The sequence below is a fragment of the Centropristis striata genome, chromosome 17 (genome assembly GCF_030273125.1).
Source record: "Centropristis striata isolate RG_2023a ecotype Rhode Island chromosome 17, C.striata_1.0, whole genome shotgun sequence".
Lineage (NCBI taxonomy): Eukaryota > Metazoa > Chordata > Actinopteri > Perciformes > Serranidae > Centropristis > Centropristis striata.
The window spans coordinates 8,656,434-8,679,410 of NC_081533.1; the positions used below are offsets into that span (position 1 = coordinate 8,656,434).

A 22,977-nucleotide genomic window follows, 5' to 3' on the forward strand; every position below is an offset into this window, starting at 1 on the left:
AAATGCACTAATATCATGACTTCAAAGACGGACCATGTGGAGAGGGTAAATCAGCACCTTGGGTTTATGTTTCACTGGGCGAATAATGATATCCATCAAATGAAGGTTAAGTCCATATAAAACAAATGTGATGTGAGTTTTGTGGAAAATAACAGGTTTTTCTTGGGAACCAAGTGAAAACATGTCAATTTGAACATACAAGGTAACAGTCAGGCAAGCATGGAGATTAGCCAGCCCAAATCATTGCTAACTAGCAGAGGATGGTTTCCATCCATCGACCTCTGGGTTATGGGCCCAGCACGCTTCCGCTGCGCCACTCTGCTCTTCTGTTCTGGGTCTGGGACCTAAAAAACTCTGTTTTACAAATAGTTGGACTCAGAAATCCAAAATTTGAGCAGCTCACACTTTACAAAGTTAAGTAAACATCCTCGTACTTATCTTCCAAATCCTGAAGGTACATCAAGAAAAGTTTCTAGATACACACAGCAGCTAAAATATGCCCAGACAAGCAGTGTCTTTAGCCAACCCACAGCTCTTTGGTTCAGCTTCTGGTACCTGAAAACCTGTGTTTTACAAATAGTTGGACTCCAAAATCCAAAATTTGAGCAGCTCACACTTTACAAAGTTAAAATAAGCCCAGACAAGCAGTGTCTTTAGCCAACCCACAGCTTTTCGGTTCAGCTTCTGGTACCTGAAAACCTGTGTTTTACAAATAGTTGGACTCAGAAATCCAAAATTTGAGCAGCTCACACTTTACAAAGCTAAAATAAGCCCAGACAAGCAGTGTCTTTAGCCAACCCACAGCTCTTCGGTTCAGCTTCTGGTACCTGAAAATCTGTGTTTTACAAATAGTTGGACTCCAAAATCCAAAATTTGAGCAGCTCACACTTTACAAAGCTAAAATAAGCCCAGACAAGCAGTGTCTTTAGCCAACCCACAGCTCTTCGGTTCAGCTTCTGGTACCTGAAAACCTGTGTTTTACAAATAGTTGGACTCAGAAATCCAAAATTTGAGCAGCTCACACTTTACAAAGCTAAAATAAGCCCAGACAAGCAGTGTCTTTAGCCAACCCACAGCTCTTCGGTTCAGCTTCTGGTACCTGAAAATCTGTGTTTTACAAATAGTTGGACTCCAAAATCCAAAATTTGAGCAGTTCACACTTTACAAAGTTAAGTAAACATCCTCGTACTTATCTTCCAAATCCTGAAGGTACGTCAAGAAAAGTCTCCAGATACACACAGCAGCTAAAATATGCCCAGACAAGCAGTGTCTTTAGCCAACCCACAGCTCTTCGGTTCAGCTTCTGGTACCTGAAAACCTGTGTTTTACAAATAGTGGGACTCAGAGATCCAAAATTTGAGCAGCTCACAGTTTGCAAAGTTAAGTAACATTCTTTTACTTATTTTCCAAACTCCCTTCAGGAATCTCAAAGGTAGGCCCAGAAAAGGGACCAAATACACAAAAGAGTTCATTTGAAGGCAAAGAGTTGTCACAGATTGGTACAGCATCACCATTAGCATTAGCTTCTCTGGACCAATGGTGTCCAATTGAGCACTGAAGGCCTGTCACTTTTCACACTTGTCGCATTGGATGCTCAGTCATCTGAAAAGAAGACAAGGTAAGTATTAATGGAAAGAGAGCAGTGGACATAGAGCCAATCATGTTTTCTCCTATCTGTTTGGTAAAATCTGTTGCTTCACAGTTCAAGTTGAGTTGCACAGGATAACCAAGGCCAAGCTACACGTAGCTATGCTAATAAGAGGTTTATATGACATTCACCCAAGGGCTTACTATAGCAAAGGGCAGTGGTGGGATTTGAACCCACGCCTCCTGAGAGACTGGAGCCTAAATCCAGCACCTTAGACCACTCGGCCACACTACCTGAAAACGCACAAATATCATGACTTCAAAGACGGACCATGTGGAGAGGGTAAATCAGCACCTTGGGTTTATGTTTCACTGGGCGAATAATGATATCCATCAAATGAAGGTAAAGTCCATATAAAACAAATGTGATGTGAGTTTTGTGGAAAATAACAGGTTTTTCTTGGGAACCGAGTGAAAACATGTCAATGTGAACATACAAGGCAACAGTCAGGCAAGCATGGAGATTAGCCAGCCCAAATCATTGCTAACTAGCAGAGGATGATTTTGATCCATCGACCTCTGGGTTATGGGCCCAGCACGCTTCCGCTGCGCCACTCTGCTCTTCTGTTCTGGGTCTGGGACCTGAAAATCTCTGTTTTACAAATAGTTGGACTCAGAAATCCAAAATTTGAGCAGCTCACACTTTACAAAGTTAAGTAAACATCCTCGTACTTATCTTCCAAATCCTGAAGGTACGTCAAGAAAAGTCTCCAGATACACACAGCAGCTAAAATATGCCCAGACAAGCAGTGTCTTTAGCCAACCCACAGCTCTTTGGTTCAGCTTCTGGTACCTGAAAACCTGTGTTTTACAAATAGTTGGACTCAGAAATCCAAAATTTGAGCAGCTCACACTTTACAAAGCTAAAATAAGCCCAGACAAGCAGTGTCTTTAGCCAACCCACAGCTCTTCGGTTCAGCTTCTGGTACCTGAAAACCTGTGTTTTACAAATAGTTGGACTCAGAAATCCAAAATTTGAGCAGCTCACACTTTACAAAGCTAAAATAAGCCCAGACAAGCAGTGTCTTTAGCCAACCCACAGCTCTTCGGTTCAGCTTCTGGTACCTGAAAACCTGTGTTTTACAAATAGTTGGCTCCAAAATCCAAAATTTGATTAGCTCACACTTTACAAAGTCAAGTAAACATCCTCGTACTTATCTTCCAAATCCTGAAGGTACGTCAAGAAAAGTCTCAAGATACACACAGCAGCTAAAATATGCCCAGACAAGCAGTGTCTTTAGCCAACCCACAGCTCTTCGGTTCAGCTTCTGGTACCTGAAAACCTGTGTTTTACAAATAGTGGGACTCAGAGATCCAAAATTTGAGCAGCTCACAGTTTGCAAAGTTAAGTAACATTCTTTTACTTATTTTCCAAACTCCCTTCAGGAATCTCAAAGGTAGGCCCAGAAAAGGGACCAAATACACAAAAGAGTTCATTTGAAGGCAAAGAGTTGTCACAGATTGGTACAGCATCACCATTAGCATTAGCTTCTCTGGACCAATGGTGTCCAATTGAGCACTGAAGGCCTGTCACTTTTCACACTTGTCGCATTGGATGCTCAGTCATCTGAAAAGAAGACAAGGTAAGTATTAATGGAAAGAGAGCAGTGGACATAGAGCCAATCATGTTTTCTCCTATCTGTTTGGTAATATCTGTTGCTTCACAGTTCAAGTTGAGTTGCACAGGATAACCAAGGCCAAGCTACACATAGCTATGCTAATAAGAGGTTTATATGACATTCACCCAAGGGCTTACTATAGCAAATGGCAGTGGTGGGATTTGAACCCACGCCTCCTGAGAGACTGGAGCCTAAATCCAGCGCCTTAGACCACTCGGCCACACTACCTGAAAACGCACAAATATCATGACTTCAAAGACGGACCATGTGGAGAGGGTAAATCAGCACCTTGGGTTTATGTTTCACTGGGCGAATAATGATATCCATTGTTAAAATAATTGATTATTTTCTATATTGGTAAATGATTTAATGCTTTATTTCTCTGTTCTCTGTCTCTGTTCTCTGTTCTGACGCAGGTCACTATCAAAGGTCAAACCTTGACTGTAATAAATATCTCTATGCATTTATATTAAGTCAGACAATATGATTTGATACATTGATTGTGTTTGTGTGTTAATATTGATGTAGAAAACTATGATTACTTTAATTACATATATTCCATTTGCTTAAACTGATTAAGATTCTATAACTCACAAAGAATGACATCCAGATATATTGATGCAGAGTTTTTGCTGTGTGTGTATGTGTGTCTGGAGAGGAGGGCCACAGAAGCCCAAGTGAAAGTCCCGTGTGAAAATGTCTGTAAGTCATAACAAGGAAAAATGTTTGTGCTAACAAGTTTGTTAGCAGGCCAAAAGGCCTTGTCCTGGGTAGCAGGGATTGTTTTGCCCAGGTGGCCTGATGTGTGACGGTATGAAAGAAGACTGGCGAATCAGCGATCATGAAGGCGGGACTTCCTGGAAGAAATCAACCAGCATGTTTTGTAAACAATTGTAAGGTTATTTTAATGGGTTCCAGGGAGGGAGACGTGGTTCAGACTTCACGAACTGAAAACACGTCTGTTTGTATTCAGGGACATGAGTTAATTTTGAACCCGGAGATCTCTGTAAAGTGCACATTTTTTGACGTATTGTAATAAAACTTTTGTTAAACTGAGAAACTTGGACGTCTCCAGCTCTTCATTTCCCCATCAAAGAATGCGCAGAAAAATGGTGAGGTTTTTTCTGTTGGTGACAGATTTTTTCTGTCGGTGACAGATTATCAATTTTCAAGGTTTCCTCATGCAATTTTTCTAACAAATGGTGACCCTGACGTGATGGGGAATGGAAGCTGGAGGACGTGAGTATTAAAATTAATTTTTTATATATGCTTGATCTGAAATTTAACCTGTAATTCTCTTTGGAAATAGATAACAGCCTGAATTATTGCTGATACCACTGACATCCAGACTTTGTTGACAACAGCAGGGTACCCTAAAAAAGGAAGGTGAGCACAAACCTTTTTAAAAAAAATCTGTGCAAATTGGCCTAATTGCAAAATTGAGTTGTTGTCAATAGAAAACAGATGTCATAGTTAGAAATACAATACGTCAAGAAGATTTATTGACTTATAAAAAATAACAAAAATAATAGAAAAAACAAACAAACAAATAAAACATTTTATTTTAATTAAAAATTAAAATAGAATAAAATAAAAATAGAAGAAAGAGGGGGCATACGACTGTCCAGCTCGAAGACAGGGGATAACGGTCCCGCTGTAAGGCCTTTTTGATGTAAAGGGGGACCGGGGTGTCTCGCCGAAAACAGGGATCCGCGGTTGGAGTCCGCTGTATAAACTGCAGAAAAGGTGGATTACATGATTTTATTCCAGCCTGAAGACAGAGAATACGGTTCTCTGTGTTGATTTTAAAGGGGGATTTTATTTTTAGAAAATCCGGCCAAAAATCAGGAGGCAAAGTGTCTCGCTGTATTTCTCCAATCAATATTCCAATCAAAATGTTTGAATTAAGACTGTTCTAATCAAGAAGTTTTATTAACATGTGTGTTTATATAATAATCAATCAGAGTGATTAATGAAGGATTGAAATGTATGGGCTGGGTCTTTTCTCATAGAGTGAATTTAAAGATTACACGTCTTGTGTGTCTACTCTGAGAAATGTCTGTGGGTATTGTGGGAGGTTTGTTTTAATAATTGATGACTCTGTCAAGATTGTATTTAAAACTGTGTGCGAACTGAGTTAACTCCAAGTGTCTGAGCGCAACATTTCTTTTAAATGTTGTAGAAGCTTCTCAGTCTGGTTCATAACACGGGGCAATGCGTCCAATACAATCTCTGACTCAGCATGGGTTGCAAAGTAATTTATCTGAACATATATATCATAGAAAAAAAGGTTCTGCATTTCATTCAGTGGAGTAAAAATTTGGATTGGGATGTGCGAAGAATTAAACACTTCAAAGTCAAATTTAAAGAGCATGTCTTCACTCAATATAGGGATGAAAATAGGTGTGTGAGATGAAAAGTGTGTGCTGCGTGGGTGTGTGTGTGGGGGATGGTATCAGGTGGTGTAGGTTAATAATGGTGATAATAAGTTTAAATACTACATTACTATGTGTTATACATACAAAAATATAGGTGGAAGTATCCACACACTGGTCAAGGCCAGTCACTACCCTGCTTGTACTCAAAATTTGGATATTTTTCTTTTAAAAATATACTAAGTCTTACTTTAAATTCCTTTTGCTGGAGATACATCTTTAATTTACTGTTAGTACAAATTTTAATGCAGTACTTGTAAAAAAATTTGTTTTTGTTTGTTTGTTTGGTTGTTTTTCCATTTAAATAAGGGTATGAATAATCCTTACACCACTGCTCAAAGTTTAAGAGACTGTTTCTGTCTTGACCTTCCCCCAGAAGTTGTTTTGAGCATGTCTGTGTGAGTGAAACGTTTTTGAGCGTGTCTGAGTGTGTGATTTCTGTAATGAATGTTGAAAGAGGGTGATAAGTTTTCACTACATACTTAAAAGTACTATTCCAGATCTGTAATAAGTACAAAATAATTGGGACACCTGCACAATCTAATGAAATATTCATGTCCAGTAAAACAGCTTTGCCAGTTTCTATTTTGGTTAAAATTTTACCTGCTCAGTTTTTATTGTATTTTATTTTTTACAAAGTCAAAGGTGATTAATTGACTTGTTCTGTAGTCACTTTGTTTTACTTAATATAATTGATAAAATGTATTCAATATAAATGTGTCCTTGATTTTGAGGCAGTTGTTTAAGTAACTTTAAATATAAAAATGTTTGAGAAGTATTCTACTTATTTTGATCATATTAAATATAATCTTTATGTGTATGTAATTCTAAATCAAGAGAATTTTGTCTGTTTCTAATTGACAGGCAGTTCCTTGCGTGCAAACTGTTGCCTCATTTTTTATTGAGTAGCTATTGTTTTTTGTTTTTACAATGTACAGATATATAAAGTGTTCTTACATTTTTGAGTAAAATGATGTTCTTGTTTATGAAAAAACAAATAGACTTTACTTAATTTGGTTAAATAAATATAATTTAAAACTTGGGTGGAATGGAATTAAGTAAATGTTACTTAATATCTTCAGAACTGTTATGTTTTATGGAATATAAAATTTACTTGATATTGCAGCATTACATTTTACTGAAATCATTTGTGTGCAATTTTTTAAGTAAATCTTTTGAGTTATTTTCAGTATGGAGAGAGAAAAGAGAGAAGCAGGCAGAGAGACAGAGGCTCCAAGGTTGCCTGGTGTTCTCTCCTTCAGGCCTGATTGTTTTGTTTATGGAGACATAACATTTTTCTTTTCAAATTAACAGTTACACTCACTTACCTATTCTGACTTTTATCTTTGGTTTATGTTTTTTTGTTTTCCTTTATGAGTTGTGTTTTGGGTGGAGGAGTTTTTGTTTTGTTTTTTTTCCTGCTCTGTGTTGAAGCGTAGTAAAATTATAATTTACTGGTGTGCAGAATGTTACTGTAATGTAAACAAATGTTCCCCTGTGAGGCCAAGTGGCGTTACCCCTTTGGGTTTCGTCATATTTTTTGTTTTACTAGTGCTGTGGTGGCTCTGGTTAGAGCATTTGTCTCGGGAGCACATCATGGTCAAGGGGAAGTGGCCAGTTCTGGTTGCTTCACCTCACCATGAGTTTCAGTGTTTAAATACCCACCGCTGGTCATCCACATGAAGACTAGGGTTGAGATTAGCTAGATAGTAATGGTCAGGTAGTCAGCTAGAGGGGAGCCTTGTTTACTGTCTAGGCCATAGTGTTTGGCTGGTTGTGTATTGATTTTTTGCACACACCCAAGTATGACAAGTGTTGATGAGTTATTTTTTTTTTATTTTATTTTGTTCTTTATTTTTTATTTCTCCTTTCAGTGGAGCTTGTTGGCTTTCTGCACAAAAAAGCAGCTGTTAAAATAGCACAACATTTTGGCCTTGACGTTGGTGACAAAATTATAAAAGATAGAGTGAAACTTGTCTTGAAGGCCAGTTAAAAAATTAAAAAAATAAAAAATAAATAAAAGAGGGGGATTTATCAGAAGTCCCGTCAGCATGTTTAAATTTTGTCCATTCATTATATTGCAAATATATATTTATATAGCAAATTGCAGCCGTTTTTAATGCAGTCTGTTTTTACCCCATTGGTCAAAGTTATGTTTTGGAACTGATATAGATTGTTAACGCAAGTTGCTCAACTTCCTGTGTAAGTTGATGTGATATCTTGCTAAAAGATAGATGACAGGTGGTTGAAATCAAGTGAGTGTAAATAGATGGAAAAGAGTACGTAGGGGAAGAGAGACAAAAAAGAAGGTATTAGTATGTGTTGACAAGAGAAGAAAAGATTGGGCAACTTGCTTGCTACGAACTGTATTTTTTTTTTGGATGTTTGAACTCACAATCTGCCTGAATTTATATTCTTGCCCCAACATTTCATGCAATTTATTCTCCGATACTGATTCAGTTATCAGTGTACTGAGATATTTTGTTACATTTTGGTTTCATTTCCACTGAGTGTGCTTCACTATTCTACAGTAAATGTTTTAAAGGACCAGCCACTGTGGGTGAAAGGGGGGTGCCCCTGGATTTACCACAGTTGGATCATGTGTCCTTTTGCTGTACATTAACTGCACTGGAAGCCTCCTGTCCACACAGGTCCAGGAGACATGACAGCTCCAGACAGAGAAAAGCTCGGGTAAGAGTGTAAGACTCTCTGAGTGTGTGTGGCTGAAGGTCATCAACAGGAAGTGGACGGAACCACGTTGGGCAAGTCCATATCAGGTTAAAAAAGAGCTGTGAGAATCATACATTCATGAAAAAATCATATTCATATAATCAATTGTTTTTGACATTATATACTGCAAAATTTTTTTTGATAAATGGGTACAGAAAGATTGTTTTGGCTGTGTTGTTCTGTTTGGCTCTGCTATCTCTGTTTATAGTGCTTCCTGTTCTGTGTCACCTGGAGCCGAGGGGGAGAGTGGACGGTGGTAATATTACTATATTATGTACAGAAATTGACATATTGATGACACAAGCATAGTGGTGTTGTGTGTTGTGTGTATTTCTCATATCTGTTCTGTCTGTGTTTTGCATCTCCATGGTTATCGAAGGTAAAACCCTTTCCCCATATCAAATGACATTAATCCACTCTGAAATGCTTTGCTGCTCACTGATATTGCTACTATTCATAATTTTGTTTGAGTTGGCCTAATGAATGTTAGGCCAAAAGAGGGAATTGTTAAAATAATTGATTATTTTCTATATTGGTAAATGATTTTATGCTTTATTTCTCTGTTCTCTGTCTCTGTTCTCTGTTCTGACGCAGGTCACTATCAAAGGTCAAACCTTGACTGTAATAAATATCTCTATGCATTTATATTAAGTCAGACAATATGATTTGATACATTGATTGTGTTTGTGTGTTAATATTGATGTAGAAAACTATGATTACTTTAATTACATATATTCCATTTGCTTAAACTGATTAAGATTCTATAACTCACAAAGAATGACATCCAGATATATTGATGCAGAGTTTTTGCTGTGTGTGTATGTGTGTCTGGAGAGGAGGGCCACAGAAGGCCAAGTGAAAGTCCCGTGTGAAAATGTCTGTAAGTCATAACAAGGAAAAATGTTTGTGCTAACAAGTTTGTTAGCAGGCCAAAAGGCCTTGTCCTGGGTAGCAGGGATTGTTTTGCCCAGGTGGCCTGATGTGTGACGGTATGAAAGAAGACTGGCGAATCAGCGATCATGAAGGCGGGACTTCCTGGAAGAAATCAACCAGCATGTTTTGTAAACAATTGTAAGGTTATTTTAATGGGTTCCAGGGAGGGAGACGTGGTTCAGACTTCACGAACTGAAAACACGTCTGTTTGTATTCAGGGACATGAGTTAATTTTGAACCCGGAGATCTCTGTAAAGTGCACATTTTTTGACGTATTGTAATAAAACTTTTGTTAAACTGAGAAACTTGGACGTCTCCAGCTCTTCATTTCCCCATCAAAGAATGCGCAGAAAAATGGTGAGGTTTTTTCTGTTGGTGACAGATTTTTTCTGTCGGTGACAGATTATCAATTTTCAAGGTTTCCTCATGCAATTTTTCTAACACCATCAAATGAAGGTAAAGTCCATATAAAACAAATGTGATGTGAGTTTTGTGGAAAATAACAGGTTTTTCTTGGGAACCAAGTGAAAACATGTCAATGTGAACATACAAGGCAACAGTCAGGCAAGCATGGAGATTAGCCAGCCCAAATCATTGCTAACTAGCAGAGGATGGTTTCGATCCATCGACCTCTGGGTTATGGGCCCAGCACGCTTCCGCTGCGCCACTCTGCTCTTCTGTTCTGGGTCTGGGACCTGAAAATCTCTGTTTTACAAATAGTTGGACTCAGAAATCCAAAATTTGAGCAGCTCACACTTTACAAAGCTAAAATAAGCCCAGACAAGCAGTGTCTTTAGCCAACCCACAGCTCTTCGGTTCAGCTTCTGGTACCTGAAAATCTGTGTTTTACAAATAGTTGGACTCCAAAATCCAAAATTTGAGCAGCTCACACTTTACAAAGTTAAGTAAACATCCTCGTACTTATCTTCCAAATCCTGAAGGTACGTCAAGAAAAGTCTCCAGATACACACAGCAGCTAAAATATGCCCAGACAAGCAGTGTCTTTAGCCAACCCACGGCTCTTCGGTTCAGCTTCTGGTACCTGAAAACCTGTGTTTTACAAATAGTGGGACTCAGAGATCCAAAATTTGAGCAGCTCACAGTTTGCAAAGTTAAGTAACATTCTTTTACTTATTTTCCAAACTCCCTTCAGGAATCTCAAAGGTAGGCCCAGAAAAGGGACCAAATACACAAAAGAGTTCATTTGAAGGCAAAGAGTTGTCACAGATTGGTACAGCATCACCATTAGCATTAGCTTCTCTGGACCAATGGTGTCCAATTGAGCACTGAAGGCCTGTCACTTTTCACACTTGTCGCATTGGATGCTCAGTCATCTGAAAAGAAGACAAGGTAAGTATTAATGGAAAGAGAGCAGTGGACATAGAGCCAATCATGTTTTCTCCTATCTGTTTGGTAATATCTGTTGCTTCACAGTTCAAGTTGAGTTGCACAGGATAACCAAGGCCAAGCTACACGTAGCTATGCTAATAAGAGGTTTATATGACATTCACCCAAGGGCTTACTATAGCAAATGGCAGTGGTGGGATTTGAACCCACGCCTCCTGAGAGACTGGAGCCTAAATCCAGCGCCTTAGACCACTCGGCCACACTACCTGAAAACGCACAAATATCATGACTTCAAAGACGGACCATGTGGAGAGGGTAAATCAGCACCTTGGGTTTATGTTTCACTGGGCGAATAATGATATCCATCAAATGAAGGTAAAGTCCATATAAAACAAATGTGATGTGAGTTTTGTGGAAAATAACAGGTTTTTCTTGGGAACCAAGTGAAAACATGTCAATGTGAACATACAAGGCAACAGTCAGGCAAGCATGGAGATTAGCCAGCCCAAATCATTGCTAACTAGCAGAGGATGGTTTCGATCCATCGACCTCTGGGTTATGGGCCCAGCACGCTTCCGCTGCGCCACTCTGCTCTTCTGTTCTGGGTCTGGGACCTGAAAATCTCTGTTTTACAAATAGTTGGACTCAGAAATCCAAAATTTGAGCAGCTCACACTTTACAAAGCTAAAATAAGCCCAGACAAGCAGTGTCTTTAGCCAACCCACAGCTCTTCGGTTCAGCTTCTGGTACCTGAAAATCTGTGTTTTACAAATAGTTGGACTCCAAAATCCAAAATTTGAGCAGCTCACACTTTACAAAGTTAAGTAAACATCCTCGTACTTATCTTCCAAATCCTGAAGGTACGTCAAGAAAAGTCTCCAGATACACACAGCAGCTAAAATATGCCCAGACAAGCAGTGTCTTTAGCCAACCCACAGCTCTTCGGTTCAGCTTCTGGTACCTGAAAACCTGTGTTTTACAAATAGTTGGACTCCAAAATCCAAAATTTGAGCAGCTCACACTTTACAAAGCTAAAATAAGCCCAGACAAGCAGTGTCTTTAGCCAACCCACAGCTCTTCGGTTCAGCTTCTGGTACCTGAAAACCTGTGTTTTACAAATAGTTGGACTCCAAAATCCAAAATTTGAGCAGCTCACACTTTACAAAGTTAAGTAAACATCCTCGTACTTATCTTCCAAATCCTGAATGTACGTCAAGAAAAATCTCCAGATACACACAGCAGCTAAAATATGCCCAGACAAGCAGTGTCTTTAGCCAACCCACAGCTCTTCGGTTCAGCTTCTGGTACCTGAAAACCTGTGTTTTACAAATAGTGGGACTCAGAGATCCAAAATTTGAGCAGCTCACAGTTTGCAAAGTTAAGTAACATTCTTTTACTTATTTTCCAAACTCCCTTCAGGAATCTCAAAGGTAGGCCCAGAAAAGGGACCAAATACACAAAAGAGTTCATTTGAAGGCAAAGAGTTGTCACAGATTGGTACAGCATCACCATTAGCATTAGCTTCTCTGGACCAATGGTGTCCAATTGAGCACTGAAGGCCTGTCACTTTTCACACTTGTCGCATTGGATGCTCAGTCATCTGAAAAGAAGACAAGGTAAGTATTAATGGAAAGAGAGCAGTGGACATAGAGCCAATCATGTTTTCTCCTATCTGTTTGGTAATATCTGTTGCTTCACAGTTCAAGTTGAGTTGCACAGGATAACCAAGGCCAAGCTACACGTAGCTATGCTAATAAGAGGTTTATATGACATTCACCCAAGGGCTTACTATAGCAAATGGCAGTGGTGGGATTTGAACCCATGCCTCCTGAGAGACTGGAGCCTAAATCCAGCGCCTTAGACCACTCGGCCACACTACCTGAAAACGCACATATATCATGACTTCAAAGACGGACCATGTGGAGAGGGTAAATCAGCACCTTGGGTTTATGTTTCACTGGGCGAATAATGATATCCATCAAATGAAGGTAAAGTCCATATAAAACAAATGTGATGTGAGTTTTGTGGAAATAACAGGTTTTTCTTGGTAACCGAGTGAAAACATGTCAATGTGAACATACAAGGCAACAGTCAGGCAAGCATGGAGATTAGCCAGCCCAAATCATTGCTAACTAGCAGAGGATGATTTTGATCCATCGACCTCTGGGTTATGGGCCCAGCACGCTTCCGCTGCGCCACTCTGCTCTTCTGTTCTGGGTCTGGGACCTGAAAATCTCTGTTTTACAAATAGTTGGACTCAGAAATCCAAAATTTGAGCAGCTCACACTTTACAAAGTTAAGTAAACATCCTCGTACTTATCTTCCAAATCCTGAAGGTACGTCAAGAAAAGTCTCCAGATACACACAGCAGCTAAAATATGCCCAGACAAGCAGTGTCTTTAGCCAACCCACAGCTCTTTGGTTCAGCTTCTGGTACCTGAAAACCTGTGTTTTACAAATAGTTGGACTCAGAAATCCAAAATTTGAGCAGCTCACACTTTACAAAGCTAAAATAAGCCCAGACAAGCAGTGTCTTTAGCCAACCCACAGCTCTTCGGTTCAGCTTCTGGTACCTGAAAACCTGTGTTTTACAAATAGTTGGACTCCAAAATCCAAAATTTGAGCAGCTCACACTTTACAAAGTTAAGTAAACATCCTCGTACTTATCTTCCAAATCCTGAAGGTACGTCAAGAAAAGTCTCCAGATACACACAGCAGCTAAAATATGCCCAGACAAGCAGTGTCTTTAGCCAACCCACAGCTCTTCGGTTCAGCTTCTGGTACCTGAAAACCTGTGTTTTACAAATAGTTGGACTCCAAAATCCAAAATTTGAGCAGCTCACACTTTACAAAGCTAAAATAAGCCCAGACAAGCAGTGTCTTTAGCCAACCCACAGCTCTTCGGTTCAGCTTCTGGTACCTGAAAACCTGTGTTTTACAAATAGTTGGACTCCAAAATCCAAAATTTGAGCAGCTCACACTTTACAAAGTTAAGTAAACATCCTCGTACTTATCTTCCAAATCCTGAAGGTACGTCAAGAAAAGTCTCCAGATACACACAGCAGCTAAAATATGCCCAGACAAGCAGTGTCTTTAGCCAACCCACAGCTCTTCGGTTCAGCTTCTGGTACCTGAAAACCTGTGTTTTACAAATAGTGGGACTCAGAGATCCAAAATTTGAGCAGCTCACAGTTTGCAAAGTTAAGTAACATTCTTTTACTTATTTTCCAAACTCCCTTCAGGAATCTCAAAGGTAGGCCCAGAAAAGGGACCAAATACACAAAAGAGTTCATTTGAAGGCAAAGAGTTGTCACAGATTGGTACAGCATCACCATTAGCATTAGCTTCTCTGGACCAATGGTGTCCAATTGAGCACTGAAGGCCTGTCACTTTTCACACTTGTCGCATTGGATGCTCAGTCATCTGAAAAGAAGACAAGGTAAGTATTAATGGAAAGAGAGCAGTGGACATAGAGCCAATCATGTTTTCTCCTATCTGTTTGGTAATATCTGTTACTTCACAGTTCAAGTTGAGTTGCACAGGATAACCAAGGCCAAGCTACACGTAGCTATGCTAATAAGAGGTTTATATGACATTCACCCAAGGGCTTACTATAGCAAATGGCAGTGGTGGGATTTGAACCCATGCCTCCTGAGAGACTGGAGCCTAAATCCAGCGCCTTAGACCACTCGGCCACACTACCTGAAAACGCACATATATCATGACTTCAAAGACGGACCATGTGGAGAGGGTAAATCAGCACCTTGGGTTTATGTTTCACTGGGCGAATAATGATATCCATCAAATGAAGGTAAAGTCCATATAAAACAAATGTGATGTGAGTTTTGTGGAAAATAACAGGTTTTTCTTGGGAACCGAGTGAAAACATGTCAATGTGAACATACAAGGCAACAGTCAGGCAAGCATGGAGATTAGCCAGCCCAAATCATTGCTAACTAGCAGAGGATGATTTTGATCCATCGACCTCTGGGTTATGGGCCCAGCACGCTTCCGCTGCGCCACTCTGCTCTTCTGTTCTGGGTCTGGGACCTGAAAATCTCTGTTTTACAAATAGTTGGACTCAGAAATCCAAAATTTGAGCAGCTCACACTTTACAAAGTTAAGTAAACATCCTCGTACTTATCTTCCAAATCCTGAAGGTACGTCAAGAAAAGTCTCCAGATACACACAGCAGCTAAAATATGCCCAGACAAGCAGTGTCTTTAGCCAACCCACAGCCCTTTGGTTCAGCTTCTGGTACCTGAAAACCTGTGTTTTACAAATAGTTGGACTCAGAAATCCAAAATTTGAGCAGCTCACACTTTACAAAGCTAAAATAAGCACAGACAAGCAGTGTCTTTAGCCAACCCACAGCTCTTCGGTTCAGCTTCTGGTACCTGAAAATCTGTGTTTTACAAATAGTTGGACTCCAAAATCCAAAATTTGAGCAGCTCACACTTTACAAAGTTAAGTAAACATTCTCGTACTTATCTTCCAAATCCTGAAGGTACGTCAAGAAAAGTCTCCAGATACACACAGCAGCTAAAATATGCCCAGACAAGCAGTGTCTTTAGCCAACCCACAGCTCTTCGGTTCAGCTTCTGGTACCTGAAAACCTGTGTTTTACAAATAGTTGGACTCCAAAATCCAAAATTTGAGCAGCTCACACTTTACAAAGCTAAAATAAGCCCAGACAAGCAGTGTCTTTAGCCAACCCACAGCTCTTCGGTTCAGCTTCTGGTACCTGAAAACCTGTGTTTTACAAATAGTTGGACTCAGAAATCCAAAATCTGAGCAGCTCACACTTTACAAAGCTAAAATAAGCCCAGACAAGCAGTGTCTTTAGCCAACCCACAGCTCTTCGGTTCAGCTTCTGGTACCTGAAAATCTGTGTTTTACAAATAGTTGGACTCCGAAATCCAAAATTTGAGCAGCTCACACTTTACAAAGTTAAGTAAACATCCTCGTACTTATCTTCCAAATCCTGAAGGTACGTCAAGAAAAGTCTCCAGATACACACAGCAGCTAAAATATGCCCAGACAAGCAGTGTCTTTAGCCAACCCACAGCTCTTCGGTTCAGCTTCTGGTACCTGAAAACCTGTGTTTTACAAATAGTGGGACTCAGAGATCCAAAATTTGAGCAGCTCACAGTTTGCAAAGTTAAGTAACATTCTTTTACTTATTTTCCAAACTCCCTTCAGGAATCTCAAAGGTAGGCCCAGAAAAGGGACCAAATACACAAAAGAGTTCATTTGAAGGCAAAGAGTTGTCACAGATTGGTACAGCATCACCATTAGCATTAGCTTCTCTGGACCAATGGTGTCCAATTGAGCACTGAAGGCCTGTCACTTTTCACACTTGTCGCATTGGATGCTCAGTCATCTGAAAAGAAGACAAGGTAAGTATTAATGGAAAGAGAGCAGTGGACATAGAGCCAATCATGTTTTCTCCTATCTGTTTGGTAATATCTGTTGCTTCACAGTTCAAGTTGAGTTGCACAGGATAACCAAGGCCAAGCTACACGTAGCTATGCTAATAAGAGGTTTATATGACATTCACCCAAGGGCTTACTATAGCAAATGGCAGTGGTGGGATTTGAACCCATGCCTCCTGAGAGACTGGAGCCTAAATCCAGCGCCTTAGACCACTCTGCCACACTACCTGAAAACGCATAAATATCATGACTTCAAAGACGGACCATGTGGAGAGGGTAAATCAGCACCTTGGGTTTATGTTTCACTGGGCGAATAATGATATCCATCAAATGAAGGTAAAGTCCATATAAAACAAATGTGATGTGAGTTTTGTGGAAAATAACAGGTTTTTCTTGGGAACCAAGTGAAAACATGTCAATTTGAACATACAAGGCAACAGTCAGGCAAGCATGGAGATTAGCCAGCCCAAATCATTGCTAACTAGCAGAGGATGGTTTTGATCCATCGACCTCTGGGTTATGGGCCCAGCACGCTTCCGCTGCGCCACTCTGCTCTTCTGTTCTGGGTCTGGGACCTGAAAATCTCTGTTTTACAAACAGTTGGACTCAGAAATCCAAAATTTGAGCAGCTCACACTTTACAAAGCTAAAATAAGCCCAGACAAGCAGTGTCTCTAGCCAACCCACAGCTCTTCGGTTCAGCTTCTGGTACCTGAAAATCTGTGTTTTACAAATAGTTGGACTCCAAAATCCAAAATTTGAGCAGCTCACACTTTACAAAGTTAAGTAAACATCCTCGTACTTATCTTCCAAATCCTGAAGGTACGTCAAGAAAAGTCTCCAGATACACACAGCAGCTAAAATATGCCCAGACAAGCAGTGTCTTTAGCCAACCCACAGCTCTTCGGTTCAGCTTCTGGTACCTGAAAACCTGTGTTTTACAAATAGTTGGACTCCAAAATCCAAAATTTGAGCAGCTCACACTTTACAAAGCTAAAATAAGCCCAGACAAGCAGTGTCTTTAGCCAACCCACAGCTCTTCGGTTCAGCTTCTGGTACCTGAAAACCTGTGTTTTACAAATAGTTGGACTCAGAAATCCAAAATTTGAGCAGCTCACACTTTACAAAGCTAAAATAAGCCCAGACAAGCAGTGTCTTTAGCCAACCCACAGCTCTTCGGTTCAGCTTCTGGTACCTGAAAATCTGTGTTTTACAAATAGTTGGACTCCGAAATCCAAAATTTGAGCAGCTCACACTTTACAAAGTTAAGTAAACATCCTCGTACTTATCTTCCAAATCCTGAAGGTACGTCAAGAAAAGTCTTCAGATACACACAGCAGCTAAAATATGCCCAGACAAGCAGTGTCTTTAGCCAACCCACAGCTCTTCGGTTCAGCTTCTGGTACCTGAAAACCTGTGTTTTACAAATAGTGGGACTCAGAGATCCAAAATTTGAGCAGCTCACAGTTTGCAAAGTTAAGTAACATTCTTTTACTTATTTTCCAAACTCCCTTCAGGAATCTCAAAGGGAGGCCCAGAAAAGGGACCAAATACACAAAAGAGTTCATTTGAAGGCAAAGAGTTGTCACAGATTGGTACAGCATCACCATTAGCATTAGCTTCTCTGGACCAATGGTGTCCAATTGAGCACTGAAGGCCTGTCACTTTTCACACTTGTCGCATTGGATGCTCAGTCATCTGAAAAGAAGACAAGGTAAGTATTAATGGAAAGAGAGCAGTGGACATAGAGCCAATCATGTTTTCTCCTATCTGTTTGGTAATATCTGTTGCTTCACAGTTCAAGTTGAGTTGCACAGGATAACCAAGGCCAAGCTACACGTAGCTATGCTAATAAGAGGTTTATATGACATTCACCCAAGGGCTTACTATAGCAAATGGCAGTGGTGGGATTTGAACCCACGCCTCCTGAGAGACTGGAGCCTAAATCCAGCGCCTTAGACTACTCGGCCACACTACCTGAAAACGCACAAATATCATGACTTCAAAGACGGACCATGTGGAGAGGGTAAATCAGCACCTTGGGTTTATGTTTCACTGGGCGAATAATGATATCCATCAAATGAAGGTAAAGTCCATATAAAACAAATGTGATGTGAGTTTTGTGGAAAAAAACAGGTTTTTCTTGGGAACCAAGTGAAAACATGTCAATTTGAACATACAAGGCAACAGTCAGGCAAGCATGGAGATTAGCCAGCCCAAATCATTGCTAACTAGCAGAGGATGGTTTCGATCCATCGACCTCTGGGTTATGGGCCCAGCACGCTTCCGCTGCGCCACTCTGCTCTTCTGTTCTGGGTCTGGGACCTGAAAATCTCTGTTTTACAAATAGTTGGACTCAGAAATCCAAAATTTGAGCAGCTCACACTTTACAAAGCTAAAATAAGCCCAGACAAGCAGTGTCTTTAGCCAACCCACAGCTCTTCGGTTCAGCTTCTGGTACCTGAAAATCTGTGTTTTACAAATAGTTGGACTCCAAAATCCAAAATTTGAGCAGCTCACACTTTACAAAGTTAAGTAAACATCCTCGTACTTATCTTCCAAATCCTGAAGGTACGTCAAGAAAAGTCTCCAGATACACACAGCAGCTAAAATATGCCCAGACAAGCAGTGTCTTTAGCCAACCCACAGCTCTTCGGTTCAGCTTCTTGTACCTGAAAACCTGTGTTTTACAAATAGTTGGACTCCAAAATCCAAAATTTGAGCAGCTCACACTTTACAAAGCTAAAATAAGCCCAGACAAGCAGTGTCTTTAGCCAACCCACAGCTCTTCGGTTCAGCTTCTGGTACCTGAAAACCTGTGTTTTACAAATAGTTGGACTCCAAAATCCAAAATTTGAGCAGCTCACACTTTACAAAGTTAAGTAAACATCCTCGTACTTATCTTCCAAATCCTGAATGTACGTCAAGAAAAGTCTCCAGATACACACAGCAGCTAAAATATGCCCAGACAAGCAGTGTCTTTAGCCAACCCACAGCTCTTCGGTTCAGCTTCTGGTACCTGAAAACCTGTGTTTTACAAATAGTGGGACTCAGAGATCCAAAATTTGAGCAGCTCACAGTTTGCAAAGTTAAGTAACATTCTTTTACTTATTTTCCAAACTCCCTTCAGGAATCTCAAAGGGAGGCCCAGAAAAGGGACCAAATACACAAAAGAGTTCATTTGAAGGCAAAGAGTTGTCACAGATTGGTACAGCATCACCATTAGCATTAGCTTCTCTGGACCAATGGTGTCCAATTGAGCACTGAAGGCCTGTCACTTTTCACACTTGTCGCATTGGATGCTCAGTCATCTGAAAAGAAGACAAGGTAAGTATTAATGGAAAGAGAGCAGTGGACATAGAGCCAATCATGTTTTCTCCTATCTGTTTGGTAATATCTGTTGCTTCACAGTTCAAGTTGAGTTGCACAGGATAACCAAGGCCAAGCTACACGTAGCTATGCTAATAAGAGGTTTATATGACATTCACCCAAGGGCTTACTATAGCAAATGGCAGTGGTGGGATTTGAACCCACGCCTCCTGAGAGACTGGAGCCTAAATCCAGCGCCTTAGACTACTCGGCCACACTACCTGAAAACGCACAAATATCATGACTTCAAAGACGGACCATGTGGAGAGGGTAAATCAGCACCTTGGGTTTATGTTTCACTGGGCGAATAATGATATCCATCAAATGAAGGTAAAGTCCATATAAAACAAATGTGATGTGAGTTTTGTGGAAAAAAACAGGTTTTTCTTGGGAACCAAGTGAAAACATGTCAATTTGAACATACAAGGCAACAGTCAGGCAAGCATGGAGATTAGCCAGCCCAAATCATTGCTAACTAGCAGAGGATGATTTTGATCCATCGACCTCTGGGTTATGGGCCCAGCACGCTTCCGCTGCGCCACTCTGCTCTTCTGTTCTGGGTCTGGGACCTGAAAATCTCTGTTTTACAAATAGTTGGACTCAGAAATCCAAAATTTGAGCAGCTCACACTTTACAAAGCTAAAATAAGCCCAGACAAGCAGTGTCTTTAGCCAACCCACAGCTCTTCGGTTCAGCTTCTGGTACCTGAAAATCTGTGTTTTACAAATAGTTGGACTCCAAAATCCAAAATTTGAGCAGCTCACACTTTACAAAGTTAAGTAAACATCCTCGTACTTATCTTCCAAATCCTGAAGGTACGTCAAGAAAAGTCTCCAGATACACACAGCAGCTAAAATATGCCCAGACAAGCAGTGTCTTTAGCCAACCCACAGCTCTTCGGTTCAGCTTCTTGTACCTGAAAACCTGTGTTTTACAAATAGTTGGACTCCAAAATCCAAAATTTGAGCAGCTCACACTTTACAAAGCTAAAATAAGCCCAGACAAGCAGTGTCTTTAGCCAACCCACAGCTCTTCGGTTCAGCTTCTGGTACCTGAAAACCTGTGTTTTACAAATAGTTGGACTCCAAAATCCAAAATTTGAGCAGCTCACACTTTACAAAGTTAAGTAAACATCCTCGTACTTATCTTCCAAATCCTGAATGTACGTCAAGAAAAATCTCCAGATACACACAGCAGCTAAAATATGCCCAGACAAGCAGTGTCTTTAGCCAACCCACAGCTCTTTGGTTCAGCTTCTGGTACCTGAAAACCTGTGTTTTACAAATAGTGGGACTCAGAGATCCAAAATTTGAGCAGCTCACAGTTTGCAAAGTTAAGTAACATTGTTTTACTTATTTTCCAAACTCCCTTCAGGAATCTCAAAGGTAGGCCCAGAAAAGGGACCAAATACACAAAAGAGTTCATTTGAAGGCAAAGAGTTGTCACAGATTGGTACAGCATCACCATTAGCATTAGCTTCTCTGGACCAATGGTGTCCAATTGAGCACTGAAGGCCTGTCACTTTTCACACTTGTCGCATTGGATGCTCAGTCATCTGAAAAGAAGACAAGGTAAGTATTAATGGAAAGAGAGCAGTGGACATAGAGCCAATCATGTTTTCTCCTATCTGTTTGGTAATATCTGTTGCTTCACAGTTCAAGTTGAGTTGCACAGGATAACCAAGGCCAAGCTACACATAGCTATGCTAATAAGAGGTTTATATGACATTCACCCAAGGGCTTACTATAGCAAATGGCAGTGGTGGGATTTGAACCCATGCCTCCTGAGAGACTGGAGCCTAAATCCAGCGCCTTAGACCACTCGGCCACACTACCTGAAAATGCACAAATATCATGACTTGAAAGACGGACCATGTGGAGAGGGTAAATCAGCACCTTGGGTTTATGTTTCACTGGGCGAATAATGATATCCATCAAATGAAGGTTAAGTCCATATAAAACAAATGTGATGTGAGTTTTGTGGAAAATAACAGGTTTTTCTTGGGAACCAAGTGAAAACATGTCAATTTGAACATACAAGGTAACAGTCAGGCAAGCATGGAGATTAGCCAGCCCAAATCATTGCTAACTAGCAGAGGATGGTTTCGATCCATCGACCTCTGGGTTATGGGCCCAGCACGCTTCCGCTGCGCCACTCTGCTCTTCTGTTCTGGGTCTGGGACCTGAAAATCTCTGTTTTACAAATAGTTGGACTCAGAAATCCAAAATTTGAGCAGCTCACACTTTACAAAGCTAAAATAAGCCCAGACAAGCAGTGTCTTTAGCCAACCCACAGCTCTTCGGTTCAGCTTCTGGTACCTGAAAACCTGTGTTTTACAAATAGTTGGACTCAGAAATCCAAAATTTGAGCAGCTCACACTTTACAAAGCTAAAATAAGCCCAGACAAGCAGTGTCTTTAGCCAACCCACAGCTCTTCGGTTCAGCTTCTGGTACCTGAAAATCTGTGTTTTACAAATAGTTGGACTCCGAAATCCAAAATTTGAGCAGCTCACACTTTACAAAGTTAAGTAAACATCCTCGTACTTATCTTCCAAATCCTGAAGGTACGTCAAGAAAAGTCTCCAGATACACACAGCAGCTAAAATATGCCCAGACAAGCAGTGTCTTTAGCCAACCCACAGCTCTTCGGTTCAGCTTCTGGTACCTGAAAACCTGTGTTTTACAAATAGTGGGACTCAGAGATCCAAAATTTGAGCAGCTCACAGTTTGCAAAGTTAAGTAACATTCTTTTACTTATTTTCCAAACTCCCTTCAGGAATCTCAAAGGTAGGCCCAGAAAAGGGACCAAATACACAAAAGAGTTCATTTGACGGCAAAGAGTTGTCACAGATTGGTACAGCATCACCATTAGCATTAGCTTCTCTGGACCAATGGTGTCCAATTGAGCACTGAAGGCCTGTCACTTTTCACACTTGTCGCATTGGATGCTCAGTCATCTGAAAAGAAGACAAGGTAAGTATTAATGGAAAGAGAGCAGTGGACATAGAGCCAATCATGTTTTCTCCTATCTGTTTGGTAATATCTGTTGCTTCACAGTTCAAGTTGAGTTGCACAGGATAACCAAGGCCAAGCTACACGTAGCTATGCTAATAAGAGGTTTATATGACATTCACCCAAGGGCTTACTATAGCAAATGGCAGTGGTGGGATTTGAACCCATGCCTCCTGAGAGACTGGAGCCTAAATCCAGCGCCTTAGACCACTCTGCCACACTACCTGAAAACGCATAAATATCATGACTTCAAAGACGGACCATGTGGAGAGGGTAAATCAGCACCTTGGGTTTATGTTTCACTGGGCGAATAATGATATCCATCAAATGAAGGTAAAGTCCATATAAAACAAATGTGATGTGAGTTTTGTGGAAAATAACAGGTTTTTCTTGGGAACCAAGTGAAAACATGTCAATTTGAACATACAAGGCAACAGTCAGGCAAGCATGG

At 40.5% G+C, this 22,977-nt stretch overlaps 14 non-coding genes across 14 annotated transcripts; all 14 read right to left on the bottom strand.

Moving 5' to 3' along the window:
* Positions 1-1,800: 1,800 nt before the first annotated feature.
* Positions 1,801-1,882, bottom strand: trnal-uag (transfer RNA leucine (anticodon UAG)). Its single transcript has one exon. It is a non-coding gene; the product is annotated as a tRNA-Leu (tRNA).
* Positions 1,883-3,412: 1,530 nt separating this feature from the next.
* trnal-uag (transfer RNA leucine (anticodon UAG)) lies at positions 3,413-3,494 on the bottom strand. Its single transcript has one exon. It is a non-coding gene; the product is annotated as a tRNA-Leu (tRNA).
* Positions 3,495-9,966: 6,472 nt separating this feature from the next.
* Positions 9,967-10,038, bottom strand: trnam-cau (transfer RNA methionine (anticodon CAU)). Its single transcript has one exon. It is a non-coding gene; the product is annotated as a tRNA-Met (tRNA).
* Positions 10,039-10,896: 858 nt separating this feature from the next.
* Positions 10,897-10,978, bottom strand: trnal-uag (transfer RNA leucine (anticodon UAG)). The gene has a single exon. It is a non-coding gene; the product is annotated as a tRNA-Leu (tRNA).
* A 254-nt stretch (positions 10,979-11,232) lies between these two features.
* trnam-cau (transfer RNA methionine (anticodon CAU)) lies at positions 11,233-11,304 on the bottom strand. The gene has a single exon. It is a non-coding gene; the product is annotated as a tRNA-Met (tRNA).
* Positions 11,305-12,509: 1,205 nt separating this feature from the next.
* On the bottom strand, positions 12,510-12,591 carry trnal-uag (transfer RNA leucine (anticodon UAG)). Its single transcript has one exon. It is a non-coding gene; the product is annotated as a tRNA-Leu (tRNA).
* A 1,741-nt stretch (positions 12,592-14,332) lies between these two features.
* trnal-uag (transfer RNA leucine (anticodon UAG)) lies at positions 14,333-14,414 on the bottom strand. Its single transcript has one exon. It is a non-coding gene; the product is annotated as a tRNA-Leu (tRNA).
* A 1,878-nt stretch (positions 14,415-16,292) lies between these two features.
* On the bottom strand, positions 16,293-16,374 carry trnal-uag (transfer RNA leucine (anticodon UAG)). Its single transcript has one exon. It is a non-coding gene; the product is annotated as a tRNA-Leu (tRNA).
* Positions 16,375-18,041: 1,667 nt separating this feature from the next.
* trnal-uag (transfer RNA leucine (anticodon UAG)) lies at positions 18,042-18,123 on the bottom strand. Its single transcript has one exon. It is a non-coding gene; the product is annotated as a tRNA-Leu (tRNA).
* A 254-nt stretch (positions 18,124-18,377) lies between these two features.
* On the bottom strand, positions 18,378-18,449 carry trnam-cau (transfer RNA methionine (anticodon CAU)). Its single transcript has one exon. It is a non-coding gene; the product is annotated as a tRNA-Met (tRNA).
* Positions 18,450-19,654: 1,205 nt separating this feature from the next.
* On the bottom strand, positions 19,655-19,736 carry trnal-uag (transfer RNA leucine (anticodon UAG)). The gene has a single exon. It is a non-coding gene; the product is annotated as a tRNA-Leu (tRNA).
* A 1,531-nt stretch (positions 19,737-21,267) lies between these two features.
* Positions 21,268-21,349, bottom strand: trnal-uag (transfer RNA leucine (anticodon UAG)). The gene has a single exon. It is a non-coding gene; the product is annotated as a tRNA-Leu (tRNA).
* A 254-nt stretch (positions 21,350-21,603) lies between these two features.
* On the bottom strand, positions 21,604-21,675 carry trnam-cau (transfer RNA methionine (anticodon CAU)). The gene has a single exon. It is a non-coding gene; the product is annotated as a tRNA-Met (tRNA).
* Positions 21,676-22,669: 994 nt separating this feature from the next.
* On the bottom strand, positions 22,670-22,751 carry trnal-uag (transfer RNA leucine (anticodon UAG)). Its single transcript has one exon. It is a non-coding gene; the product is annotated as a tRNA-Leu (tRNA).
* Between the last annotated feature and the right edge of the window lie 226 nt (positions 22,752-22,977).